A 14,443-nucleotide genomic window follows, 5' to 3' on the forward strand; every position below is an offset into this window, starting at 1 on the left:
GAGTGATAGATCTATTTGGGTGTAGCGAGCCCCACCCCTGAGTCCGCTGAGTGGACCACGTGGTGACTATGTCTTACAGCCGGAAGCCCGGTGCGAAATCTGCTAGGTTTGAGTCTTCCTGCATCACTTCACACATATCAATGGCCTTGCAAACCATTGGTGATCTATTTTTCCTTATTGCTACATACCAGGGACTTACATACATACTTACAATGTTTCAAAGGCTTATACATACACACAAACGAACATATGAACTCGCTAAACTTTTGTTGATGTTTTTTTCAAACTACATGTATTTCAGGGAATTTATAAGTGGATCTGCCGGGCGTTGGAAGTTTTCATGCTGCGTTAAGAATAAAGCTGTCATCCATGGTCTTTGATTTGGTTAATGTGTCTTATTCCTGGACGAGACACGTCTTCCAAACCTTGGTGTTACTCAATAACTTTTTGACGAGTCTTTAATGAACTCACAATCAATTTGTAAGATTGGTAAAACTTGAATCTGAAGTCTATGTTTAAAAAGCGATGTTGTTACGTTTTACACTTATGTAATGGATGACAAACCTATGGTTTTATCATATAGTTGATGTTATGATTGAATGCAATGATATTAAGAAAGTCACACCATAATCACGCTTCCGCAAAAGCCAGGGTGTGATAGACCGTTAACCTAGAAAGGAGAGGAAGGTGCAGTACCATCCGTTACGGTTTGAAACAATGGCGACGTGTGCAACACATTGATGTCGTTGTTTGAACCTGGAACACCGAAATACGAATGCCAAATCCATAAATCATTCGACGCCACCGCTTCTAGTATGATGGTTGGTCTTTTGATGTCTCCCCTAATATACTCCCCTCGCAACTCTCTTGGACAATTTTTCCACTCGATATGTGTACAATCGATGCTACCGAGCATCCCGGGAAAATGCCATCTAGCCTCGTGTGCGGCGTAAATACGTGAGATGTCGTGGCTCGTCGGTTTACGTAAAAACTCTTTAGCATACAACTTAATGACAGCGTTGCAAAAAAATTGCAAACATTCACGTGAAGTTCTAGCCGACATAGCTAGGTATTCATCATATTGATCGGGAGGGTTACCTGTCGCTAGTTGGCGAATGGCGGACGTGCATTTTTGTATCGGCGTGAAACTTGGTTTGCCCCTCGCATCGTAACCTTCTTGAAACCATTCCTCGTTTGCTTCGATGTCTCCAACAATCTTTAAAAATAATTCTTTGGGTAAACGAAACCGATCTCTAAACATTTCGGCATTGTAGAGCGGATTTTCCACAAAATAATCGTTCATCAAAACTTCGTTGGCACGTATACGATCACGGTCGACCATCTTCTTCTTTGGGCGGGACGACTCGGCATCAAGCTCGTTATACACTGACACAAAATATTTTAGCGTCTCGTTGTCGGAAGACGAATCGGTATCGCTATCGCTAGACATCGGAAACGTCGAATCCGTAGGGAATTCCATTTGAGAAAGATATAAAAATTGTGTGAAATGGGTTTAAAATGGTTTAAAAGATGTAGATTGGTGTGTGTAAATGGTTTAAAATGGAGATATAAATAGATAAATGTTTTAAAGGTTTTTTTTAATTGAATATTACCGTTTAAAATAACGGCCAAAAATCAATCAACGGTCCAATTTTTCAAACTTTCAACGCGTGAAGGATTCAACACGTTTAAAAAATCACGCGTGACCATAGTGGGGGCGGCGGTGTTCGTGGTGGTATCACGCGTTATGGGGTGGCCATCACGGACCACCCCGCCTGCTCTTAGAGAGAGAGAGAGAGAGAGAGAGGAGATAGAATACATATTTTTTTCATTATTTTACACAATAGTCCCTAGATATTTAATATTTATACAATAGCCCCTATGGGGAAGGTTCATTGGGGAACACTAAAAAAGTGGGGAACAACGGGGAACCGACTCAAAGGAACTCCGATTGGAATCATTCCAGCGGCGTTGGAACCAGCTCGTCGAACCCTAACTAGGATCTCTTAACCCGAAACCCTATATCCTAACTCCTAAACTCTAAACCTTAAAGCTAAAAAATAAGGCTAAAACCTAAGCTAAACCGTAAAATCTAAACTATAAACCCTAAAAGCTAAACCTAAAGGCTAAACCTAAAGCTAAACTCTAAAGCTAAACCCTAAACCCTAAAGCAAAACCCTAAAGCTAAACCCTAAGGCTAAACCCTAAAGCTAAACCCTAAAAGCCAAACCCTAATATATTTAGGGTTTAGGGGTTATGATTTAGGGTTTAGGGGTTATGATTTAGGGTTTAGGGTTAAGAGATCCTAGTTAGGGTTCGACGAGCCGGTTCCAACACCGCTTGAATGAGTCCAATCGGAGTTCGTTTGAGTCGGTTCCTCACTGTTCCCCACTTTTTAGTGTTCCCCAATGAACCTCACACTAGTCCCTATAATGGTGAAAAGACAAATATACCCTTACATGCAAGTCACATGACCAAATTTAACCAAAAAATCTAACTAAGTTAGGGTTACAGGACATAACGTCAAGGATTCTCAAACATTAAGTACAAAACTCTTCAATTTTAACGATAAAGGACACCGCCTGAAATTGGGTATAAAGATAAAGGATAAAACTTGTAATTCATTCCTTGAAAAATAAAAAAGAGAACTTGTGACTATGGAGGTAGAGGGCACAAATTTGTCCCCAAAACTATTATATAGGTCAGTTTTAACCATTTAAAAACTACAATGGGTTGTTTTGTTTCAAATAAATTAGGCAAGGGGGTCAAAGTGGTTCAGTTAAAAAGTAGAAGCTCTTATCCATAGGTCAACTTAGGTCTATTAAATTAGAGTTACGGGTCAATGCGGGTCATTAGGTTTAAAATAGAAAAGCACGGGTTCAATCAAGTTACAGTCTATAGGTATGTTGCATTGTTAATATCATTAACTTCTGTTGGCAAATCTAGTAAAAGTTACATATTTTTGACATTATAAAAAGGAAGGACATTGTTGGGAAATAGTGGTTCAATTTGATGAGTATTAAACCCTAGTTTTCATAATCTAAAAATTAAGTAACATCTTCTATGAATAACTTATATAAGATAATAATATGCAACATAATACTTGTTTATCTAATATGAAGTCACCAAGTATACACATATTATCAATAAGCTATCAAATTATGTCAAAACAATACAAAACCGACATGTGCTATAAATGATATCAGGTATAAAAGCCAATAAGTTATCAAATTAATCACAAGTCAACATATGAAGTAAATTGCACTAATTATAACGTTATTTTACCAATTTCGCGAAAATAATGATAAAAGCGACGAACGACTAATCATGCATCATGTGGTGGCGTTGATAGCCGAAAGACAATGAAGTACATGCATAAATCGACCTTTGTCCCAATTGTTGAGTGTTATGTGCATCATGTCCTAGGCTTGATACAAAACTACTATCGAGACGGAGGTCTCACTGTAAGCAGTCTCTCTACTCCTACGGGGTAGAGGTAAAGTTGTCAATATCTTACCCTTCTCATGTAACACCCCGTGTTACGAAAGTCAAAGTCAAAGTCAAGATTGAAGTCAAAAGAAGAAAAGATTGCTAATTGCGATCTATCACTCCTTGCTCAACTCCTGTTTTGACTTCTTTGACTTGTAGATAATCTATTTACTTTATCGCATTAGTTGTATTATGTGGAGTACATGTTAATAATCGAGATTTAATCGCTATTTATCGCTTGTTTTTATCGCTTAATCTCTTATCGCATCGCAATCGCATTCGCGCCTGGAATAATAGGTTCTGTATATTGTTTTACGTGTGTGTGTTTTACTTATGTGTTACTTGTGCATGTTTGCTTTATGTTTTGTGGTGATTAAACGAAACGCAATCGCAACTTAATCGCAAACGCTAAACGCAAGTTATTTATAGTGATTGTATGTTAGATATAGTAGTTAGGTTATTTGTGTAACTAATGGGTAATTCTATCGCATCGCTCACTCGAAACGCATCGCAACACTCAACACGCGAATCGAAACGACGAAACTCAACATGCCGGACACCAGGATCGAATGGTCGCCCGATCGAGTGGCCATCCTATCGGATTGCCATCCGATCGGATTGCCAACCGATCGGACATCCATCCGATCGGTGACCCACTCGACCCTTTGCACTTTCCTTTTTGGGAAACCCTATAAATACCCTCACTTGTCACATCACTTGATGTGACAGCTATCTACTCGACCCAGCCGCACTTCAGCCTTCTTTCTCTCGATTTCTCGCGATTCTTGTAAGTTTTCAACCTAAATCTTGTACTTCTATGATCAACACACAATCCTTCATCTTTTTCACCTTTGAATCTTAACTTTTAACCGTGAAATCAACGGATTTGAGGTGTTCTAGGATGATGTCATCATGGAGTTCTTATGTACTTCAAGTATTGGCCTCATTCCATCAAGAACAACTCAGATCTGAAGGATTTCCACAAGATTTAACAATGTTTTCGCATAGATCTACACATATTCATGATTAAAAGGATTGAAAGATTGTTTTTGTAACTTTCTTTCAACTCTTTTACACTTAATGCACTCAAAACCGATAGAATCAGAGCTCGTTCTGATCTTCTACTCCTTCTTAGTGTTGGGTCGGTTCAAGATCTTATTTCTATCAAAGAGGCTACCGATTTCGGGTTAGACATGAACAACCATCTTGGAACAGTTAATCGATCGGACTAGGGTGATTCCTGTTCGATTGGATCACTTGGGTTAAGATGGGGTTTCTATTGTTTAGCATGTTATCACACCGTCTCGATCAAAACTGCAAAACTTTCAGAACAATCAAGTGTCAAAGACGATCAGGTAGTTAGGACGGATTGTCGTCCGATCGGATTGCCATCCGATCGAACAGCCATCCGATCGGCTTACACTTGGTCCCACACTTAAACTTTTTCAACTTGTCAAGATCTGAATGTTGAATGAAGTGCCGTCCGATCGGATTGCCATCCGATCGAACGACTATCCGACCATGTGACATTTGGAGCTTCAACACTTAACAATTTTCAACGTGTTCAATGTTTATCAGTAACCAACGGATTGCCACCCGATCGGATTGCTATCCGATCGAGTGACAACCCTGCTGTGAACTTGTTCTCACTAAGTGTCCCACCAATCGAATCGTTACCCGATCGAACCGCCGTTCGATTGATCGACCTGAAGGGCAGAGATACTTCTCTGTTTTCAAAATGCTACAACGAAAACTTCAAAGCCATCATACACAAACACATCTTTACCAAACAAGGTGTCAATCCAATCGAATGGTCATCCAATCGGACGACCATCCGAACGGATTGCCATCCGATCGACTGGCCATCCGATCAGATTACCATCCGATAGGATTACCACCCGACACTTGGTATTATTGCATCGTTTACGCGCCGCTTATCGTTTATGCTACCGTTAACTGTTCAGGCTAATCTCTCTCAGCGCTCCCTTCAATCCAAGAGAGTGTTTACTCGTTAAACACAATCTATGAGTATACTCGAACTGTAACATCCCGAAATTTATAAAACTTTATATTAGCATTTTAAAGTACTAAATAAATGAGAATAAGCTAACTAGGAAATAAATATCCTAGTTTGCTAGTTGTCTTGTAGTAACTCATGAAGGCATTGAAAAAGTCTAAATTATAAAGTTAACAAAGGTTGAGGGGCTTATGTTGTAAAACTTGAAACTTGATTTAATAAAAATAAAATAACACACACCAAACACACACAAAGGTGTGTCTGGTCGATCAGGAACACAGGGGCGACAAAGGGCTCCCCACCAAACCCTAGTTCTTGTCAAAATTGATCAAATTGGAAGTTCTAATCTGTTCCAAATCAATTTCCAAGCACAAATTAGTGATCCCCTCTGAAAAAGGATCATAAGGTATGTAATTTCCATGGAAAAATCTTCATCTAAATTTCTGAGTGAATCCATGAAATTCAAATTGATGTTCCATGTTAGTTGTTTGGGATGAAATAGTGTCTAGGGATAAACCCTAGTCAACTACTTGTTGAAATTTTGCCTATTTATTGTGAAATTCATAGTCAACATTGAAGGTGATAAGTGGGTTTTGTAGAATTATGTTAAACACTAGGGTTATCTTTGTTAACTTAGTGTATTTGAGCTCTATGGAGCAAATCCAGATTGGTTGATATGAAAATTTGTCATGAACATGTGAAATAATGTTTAAATCTTGGTTAAATAGTTAGTCAAGAACTTGATTTTTGAATTGTATGAAATCATGCTCATTAGGTGTTTGATATAATGCCTAAGAGAAGATAAGTGTTGAGATTTTGGACTAAAAACGCATATTTGATTAGTGTGGTAAATTATGCGTTATATACTATAAGAGAGTTCTAAACATCTATGGTTGAACTCTATAGGCAAGGAAATAGGAACGTCAAGTGGACGAGCTAGTGGCGATACACGTTTAAAGGGAGCGCTTTAAAGGTACGCGACTTGTCGTCTCGTTACATTTATGTAGATAAGCTAGTCGTAAATATGTCTAATGTTGTTATAGCGAAAATAGATGCGTTTGGTGAGTCTAAGAAGTGATGGAATTCACTCGACAAACCAAGCGGGTCAAAATAAATAGTGGGTTAGATATGTTTATTGATAATATTGCTTAATTAGTCATAATGGGATGTAAGTAAAGTGATGTAACTCACTAGATGAAGAATGTGTTAAAATAATGGTCGAAATGGTAGTGTTTTGAGTGACTCGAACGTCACTCGTTAAATTGAGTTATAAAAGCAGAAACCATGGATTAGAAGGGATACGCTAAGGTCGACAAGCCCGGGAATGGGTAATTATGGTTAGAAAGCAATGTCGACGAATTATGAAGGTATGTAACTTGATCCGTTACATTAAGTAAATTGGAAATAAGAACATGTATGGTTGTGTTTAGAATAAATATGGTGTTGATTGAAGTGACGATGTTCACTACTTGAATTTAATAAGTTAAGAATCGTTTAGAAATCATTTGGTAGTCATTATAATGGAGGATTCCATAGATGAGCCAAGTGGGTCGAATAATTGTGTAATTAGTTGTGTTGGTGTTTAATAGTTAGCAATGGCGACATCAATCACAAGAACATTAAACCATGGAATTGGTAAGGAAATGCGAGTGATGCTAAGCCTCAGATGTTGGGTGAAAACGCCTCAAGGTTGCTATTGTATGGTAGTAAAGTTGTGAAAATATAGTGGTTCGAAAATCTAAATAGAGATTTTAGTGACTAAGCCCGTAAACCAAATTTTCGGGATAACAATTATGGTAGACACATCGGTAATTTAAATACGGTCGTGTAGGAAAAAGAATCACTAAAAACGGACTTACGGATCATAAGTTATGGCTATTTTAAGTTGGGACTTGATTAAACTTTGAGCTGGGAATGTACAGCATCAACTGAACAAGCATTCTGTGAAAATCAGGGCTAGGCGTGACACCTAGGCCCTTGGCATCACGCGACGCCCCCTTGATCTGAGAAAAATTTATTTTTTTGTTGTTTGACCCTTGGAACTTGTTTATATCCATTGTAACCTTATCAAAACTAACATTTGTTGTGGTTTTGATCTTAGGTGATGTTGGAACTAATCGGAAGATGATCGAGCTAGCTTTTGAAGAACCGAACACTATTTACAAGCTTCCGCAATGTTTTAAACCTTAATAGATTATGTTTATGGATTGTAAACAAATTGTTAAACAACTTTTGGATGTTTTAACTTAGTCGTTAGTCGACTAAGGTCTTTGCTACTAATGAATTATAATTATGAAATCTATGTTAACCAGGCATCTTTTATATAAAAAAAATGAGTTGTACTATTATTAAATTCATGTAAACTAGACGGGTCTTACATGTTGGTATCAGAGCTTAAGGTTGTCAACAAAGTGTTCGGTTCAAGCTTGATCGATCGTCCGGTAAGAATTAATTGCTTTAGTAGACTTACTAGAAAAAGGAAATTTGATTTGATATGCACGGGAAGTGCGTGTTTACACACTCAAACCCGGAAAAGTGCACTAAGCATAAATGGTTTAAGCAAGTGGTGAACTTGGCTAGATCAAAATGAATGACGCATATGTCATAGATGAAATGTTTAACAATTAGTGTAAACATTTCAGTTTCAAGATGACGGAAAGATGGGAGGAGTGTATAAATACGCTCGAACCCGGGAAAATACACTAAGTAAGAAAGGTAAGGCAAGATATATACTTGACCAAACCGAAAAAGAATAACACATTATTTATGATTGAGTGAGAGTGATATAAATTTCCGTATAATAAGATGGAAATGAATTAAATAATTATTGATAAATCGTGATGGATGTTTCAGTTAAAGAAATGTCTGGAGTAACCGGAGATGATTCGACATCTCAATTGACTGAACAAATGAAAGCTAAGATTTCCGAGGCGGTCGGAAAAGCTCTAGAAAATAGTCTATCACAGTATATTGATAGAATACAAACCACAATCGTGCCGATGGTGAACGATATGATGGCTGAATTGAAAGACAGCATACTACAAGAAATAGAAGAAAGGATGGCGTGGGATATGAATCCAAGATTCGTAAAGAAATCCAAATCTAATAAAGCTCCCAAGAAAGGAGTTACAAAAAGTGTGTTACATCAGTGCAAACTTTGTGGAAAAATTCACAAGGGCACATGTGGTAAGCCAAGACATAAGAAGTCTAAATGTCCAGAGAGGCTTGGAACTAAAGACACAATCGACACAATGTCTGATGCTCAGAAGTCAAGGACAAGGTCGTTTTATATAACAACCACAGAGGCTAAAGCTGAACCTGATGACATTTTAGGTATGTTTCTTGAAAATTTAATTTAACGTAAATTTTATTCGATACGAGTGCGAATGATAGTTGCATAAGGGCACATATGAGTAATGAATTGGGTGAATTATGTAAAATAAATACCCATATAAATGTATATATATATATATATATATATGTAGATAAGAAAATAAATAATGGTGAGCATGTGAAGCCGAGACAAAAAGTAATCCCGATGAAAATTGCAATGGGAAGGAGTGCGCGTACACTCGAACCCGGGAACTTAACGAAGTGAATAAATGTTGTAATGGGAAGGAGTGTAATTACGCCCGAACCCGGAAATTGCAATAGTAATAAATAGCAAAGACAAGGTTATAGACTTGGCCAAATTAAATAAAACGTGTAGAAGCATCATTTACATCAACAAACGATGTAGATAAATTTCATGCAACAATAAGGAATAATTAAATTAAATGAATTAATTTTGTTATTGTTACAATAGGACTAAGGTTGAAGATGAGAAACTAAGACTCGGACCGAGAATATCCGCGAAAAAGAAGTTAAATGGATGATACGTATTATTCGCTACTATGAATAATAAAGTATCAATAAATGCAAATTTAGAAACTTGGGTATGGGTAACCAACCAAGTAATACGTTATTAATCAAATCCTCAAGAGGAAGAAAGATGATCGCAGTGATGGATGTGATTATATAAAAGCCTAGTAAAATAAACTTTATGAAAGTGTTAGAATAAAAACGGGTAAACCCCAAAAGCCGTATAAGACTTAAGAAATGAGCCTTCGGAACATTTGTAAAAGAAACAGACCTAAGGGCTGCTAACAATAGAAAGGTGGTGTTCGGATTAAATAAACCAAATGCTTAATAATAAAGGTAAACGAAAGCCGGATGAAGGGAGCGTGTTACATTAAGGTAATGAGCCCAAGGGAAGGGATAAGAATCAAGGTAAATAAAAAAATATATAAATCAATAAACAAGAATGTTAGGGAATAAGGGTAAAATTTGACTATCATTAGTGATGAAGTACACACGAACAAGTCAAACAAGATGAATGAAAGAATAAAGGACTTGGTGGAATAAGGGCGACAGAATACGCTAATACTACTGAATAAATCAAAACGAAGTCATAATGCATGCCGGAATGGCTGCTTCGATAATGACTTCGGCAAAATACCCGATAGATGGGTAGGAATATGGATATATACGTAAACCAAGAGACGGTGACGCAGATTAAAAGTCAAAAGACTTGGATTAAGAGTTATGACTAAAGGACAATAAAATTTCACAAAAACAAAAATTTTGATAGTTATATTCAATTATTTTAATACTGGACGGGTTGAATAAAGTATAATACTTGATATTCCAAGTAAGCGTAGCCCGAATAATGAAAGTGCGAAATATCACTGAATCAATGTGATAGGTCGTAAAAGATTATGGAAAGGAAAACGCAAATCAATAAAACCGGGGTGTTAAAAACATTAAGATAATGAACCCGGTAACGGGTTGAGAGGAAATGGGGGCATAACCCAAATAACGGTATGAGTAAAATAAACCGACGCGAAGGTGATATAAGAAGTCATAGAGTCGAAAAGATAATCTGAAAGAAAATGAGTGTAGCCTTAGACTACGGTCAAGGCCAAACGGATAGAAGATGATCCATGGGATCACCATAAACTCCAGATTATATCAATGTAAAGGTCTACGGGACCAAAATGACCATTGAGTCGCAAATGAACAAACTATGGGGTCTCACCCTAAAAAGGTGAAGACCTAATAAAATAGTTTACAAGGCTAAGTAACGGAACCTGCGGGTCGATAATATAAAGCGTGGGAACCAATCATGATTTCTCGCGTAAAATGATAACACAGAAGAATAATCCTTGTCGCCAATTCCTTGATATGATAAATCGACACGTGTTAAAGAGAAAACATTAAACTAAAATTCAGTTTTAGTAAAGAAACAACGTTCTAACAAATATAAATATTATGAGAGAAGTTAGAAAATGGTTAATACTAAAGAACATAAGCCTTGACGCCGATAGGTATAAGGCGATGCATTCAAAAGAAGATTCATAATAAAAAAAACTGACGAAAATCTAAATATGACGTGATGTGATCATGGACCCAAGAGTGGTACAGAATACAACCATGCTGTAATATGAGTTACTAGATATGAAATTATAAACACGCAAAGGGCTGATGACGGTAATATAGTATACCCGAATGACGAGGTATGAGGTAAGATGGTGACCAACTAGTCTAGGCAATAAACAAGTTGTAGTCAAAATAATGTGGTGACCTATATAGAACGCTTGTCAATATAAGACTAGCGTGAAGTAAGTATGCCGACGGACTCAATGACTGGATGGTTAAAACACAGCCCGGTCAAAAAGGCAACAAAGATAGTAAGGTCTAGACCAAAGGAGTACTTAAAGAAGGTTTCGGGGACGAAACCCTTTTAAGGGGGATGGACTTGTAACATCCCGAAATTTATAAAACTTTATATTAGCATTTTAGGTGTACTAAATAAATGAGAATAAGCTAAATAGGAAATAAATAACCTAGTTTGCTAGTTGTCTTGTAGTAACTCATGAAGGCATTGAAAAAGTCTAAATTATAAAGTTAACAAAGGTTGAGGGGCTTATGTTGTAAAACTTGAAACTTGATTTAATAAAAATAAAATAACACACACCAAACACACACAAAGGTGTGTCTGGTCGATCAGGAACACAGGGGCGACAAAGGGCTCCCCACCAAACCCTAGTTCTTGTCAAAATTGATCAAATTGGAAGTTCTAATCTGTTCCAAATCAATTTCCAAGCACAAATTAGTGATCCCCTCTGAAAAAGGATCATAAGGTATGTAATTTCCATGGAAAAACCTTCATCTAAATTTCTGAGTGAATCCATGAAATTCAAATTGATGTTGCATGTTAGTTGTTTGGGATGAAATAGTGTCTAGGGATAAACCCTAGTCAACTACTTGTTGAAATTTTTCCTATTTATTGTGAAATTCATAGTCACCATTGAAGGTGATAAGTGGGTTTTGTAGAATTATGTTAAACACTAGGGTTATCTTTGTTAACTTAGTGTATTTGAGCTCTATGGAGCAAATCCAGATTGGTTGATATGAAAATTTGTCATGAAGATGTGAAATAATGTTTAAATCTTGGTTAAATAGTTAGTCAAGAACTTGATTTTTGAATTGTATGAAATCATGCGCATTAGGTGTTTGATATAATGCCTAAGAGAAGATAAGTGTTGAGAATTTGGACTAAAAACGCATATTTGATTAGTGTGGTAAATTATGCGTTATATACTATAAGAGAGTTCTAAACATCTATGGTTGAACTCTATAGGCAAGGAAATAGGAACGTTAAGTGGACGAGCTAGTGGCGATACGCGTTTGAAGGGAGCGCTTTAAAGGTACGCGACTTGTCGTCTCGTTACATTTATGTAGATAAGCCTAGTCGTAAATATGTCTAATGTTGTTATAACGAAAATAGATGTGTTTGGTGAGTCTAAGAAGTGATGGAATTCACTCGACAAACCAAGCGGGTCAAAATAAATAGTTGGTTAGATATGTTATTGAAAAATAGATGCGTTTGGTGAGTCTAAGAAGTGATGGAATTCACTCGACAAACCAAGCGGGTCAAAATAAATAGTTGGTTAGATATGTTTATTGATAATATCGCTTAATTGTCATAATGGGATGTAAGTAAAGTGATGTAATTCACTAGATGAAGAATGTGTTAAAATAATGGTCGAAATGGTAGTGTTTTGAGTGACTCGAACGTCACTCGTTAAATTGAGTTATAAAACCAGAAACCGTGGATTAGAAGGGATACGCTAAGGTCGACAAGCCCGGGAATGGGTAATTATGGTTAGAAAGCAATGTCGACGAATTATGAAGGTATGTAACTTAATCCGTTACATTAAGTAAATTTGAAATAAGAACATGTATGGTTGTGTTTAGAATAAATGTGGTGTTGATTGAAGTGACGATGTTCACCACTTGAATTTAATAGGTTAAGAATCGTTTAGAAATCGTTTGGTAGTCATTATAATGGAGGATTCCATAGATGAGCCAAGCGGGTCGAATAATTGTGTAATTAGTTGTGTTGGTGTTTAATAGTTAGCAATGGCGACATCAATCACAAGAACATTAAACCATGGAATTGGTAAGGAAATGCGAGTGATGCTAAGCCCCGGATGTTGGGTGAAAACGCCTCAAGGTTGCTATTGTATGGTAGTAAAGTTGTGAAAATATAGTGGTTCGAAAATCTAAATAGAGATTTTAGTGACTAAGCCCGTAAACCAAATTTTCAGGATAACAATTATGGTAGACACGTCGGTAATTTAAATACGGTCGTGTAGGAAAAAGAATCACTAAAAACGGACTTACGGATCATAAGTTATGGCTATTTTAAGTTGGGACTTGATTAAACTTTGAGCTGGGAATGTACAGCATCAACTGAACAAGCATTCTGTGAAAATCAAGGCTAGGCGTGACACCTAGGCCCTTGGCGTCACGCGACGCCCCCTTGATCTGAGAAAATTTTATTTTTTTGTTGTTTGACCCTTGGAACTTGTTTATATCCATTGTAACCTTATCAAAATTAACATTTGTTGTGGTTTTGATCCTAGGTGATGTTGGAACTAACCGGAAGATGATCGAGCCAGCTTTTGAAGAACCGAACACTATTTACAAGCTTCCGCAATGTTTTAAACCTTAATAGATTATGTTTATGAATTATAAACAAATTGTTAAACAACTTTTGGATGTTTTAACTTAGTCGTTAGTCGACTAAGGTCTTTGCTACTAATGAATTATAATTATGAAATCTATGTTAACCAGGCATCTTTTATATAAAAAAAATGAGTTGTACTATTATTAAATTCATGTAAACTAGACGGGTGTTACACGAACCCTTTTTGCTTTACGCACTTTTGGGTTGGGGTGTGACATCTCAGACCCTACCTTAGTTTTGCTATTGGTGGGATTTACCGATGATGATGACGACGATGATATCATAAGTAAATGATAACACTCAAGACGTGTTGAGGAATTTCATGGGAAAGTAATAAATGCCATAATCGTCATTGAAGATCAAGATTCAGTTTGAATCATCAAAGCCTAATGCGAGGAATCAATGCAAAACAGATATATGCTACATTTATCATGAATTAAGAGTTGACATGAAGATTGAAAATGAGTCAATGAGAGCTCGACACGAGCAATCAAGACAATGAACGATAAAGTCATGATTTAGGCAAAACATTTATCTTTTGGAAGCTTACAAAGATAAAAGATTTAGATTCCAGTTATAATTCAAGTTTACAATGATCCAAGCCTAAAAAGTTCGAGATATAATTCAAGCTTACAAAGTTCAAGTGAGATTCGGTATTACAAAGAACAAATGTGAAGATACAAGTCTAAGAGCATTCACATCCACCCCTTCCCCCAAAATATGTGCGGGGGGTTTTATTTTATGAAAAGTGGTTGTACGTGGTTGTAAGTAGTTGTGAGTATAGGAGAGAGAAAATGTTATTATTTATCTGTAAATTTGAGAGGACATTGTTCACCCCTTATTAAAAAGATCAAATAAGGATC

At 36.7% G+C, this 14,443-nt stretch overlaps 1 long non-coding RNA gene across 1 annotated transcript; it reads left to right on the forward strand.

Annotated features, from left to right (window-relative positions):
* The first annotated feature begins 11,552 nt into the window (after positions 1 to 11,552).
* On the forward strand, positions 11,553 to 13,612 carry LOC110897008. Its single transcript, XR_002568362.1, has 3 exons — positions 11,553 to 11,688; positions 12,189 to 12,255; positions 13,477 to 13,612. It is a non-coding gene; the product is annotated as an uncharacterized LOC110897008 (long non-coding RNA).
* Positions 13,613 to 14,443: the final 831 nt, after the last annotated feature.

Source organism: Helianthus annuus, chromosome 12, assembly GCF_002127325.2.
Source record: "Helianthus annuus cultivar XRQ/B chromosome 12, HanXRQr2.0-SUNRISE, whole genome shotgun sequence".
Lineage (NCBI taxonomy): Eukaryota > Viridiplantae > Streptophyta > Magnoliopsida > Asterales > Asteraceae > Helianthus > Helianthus annuus.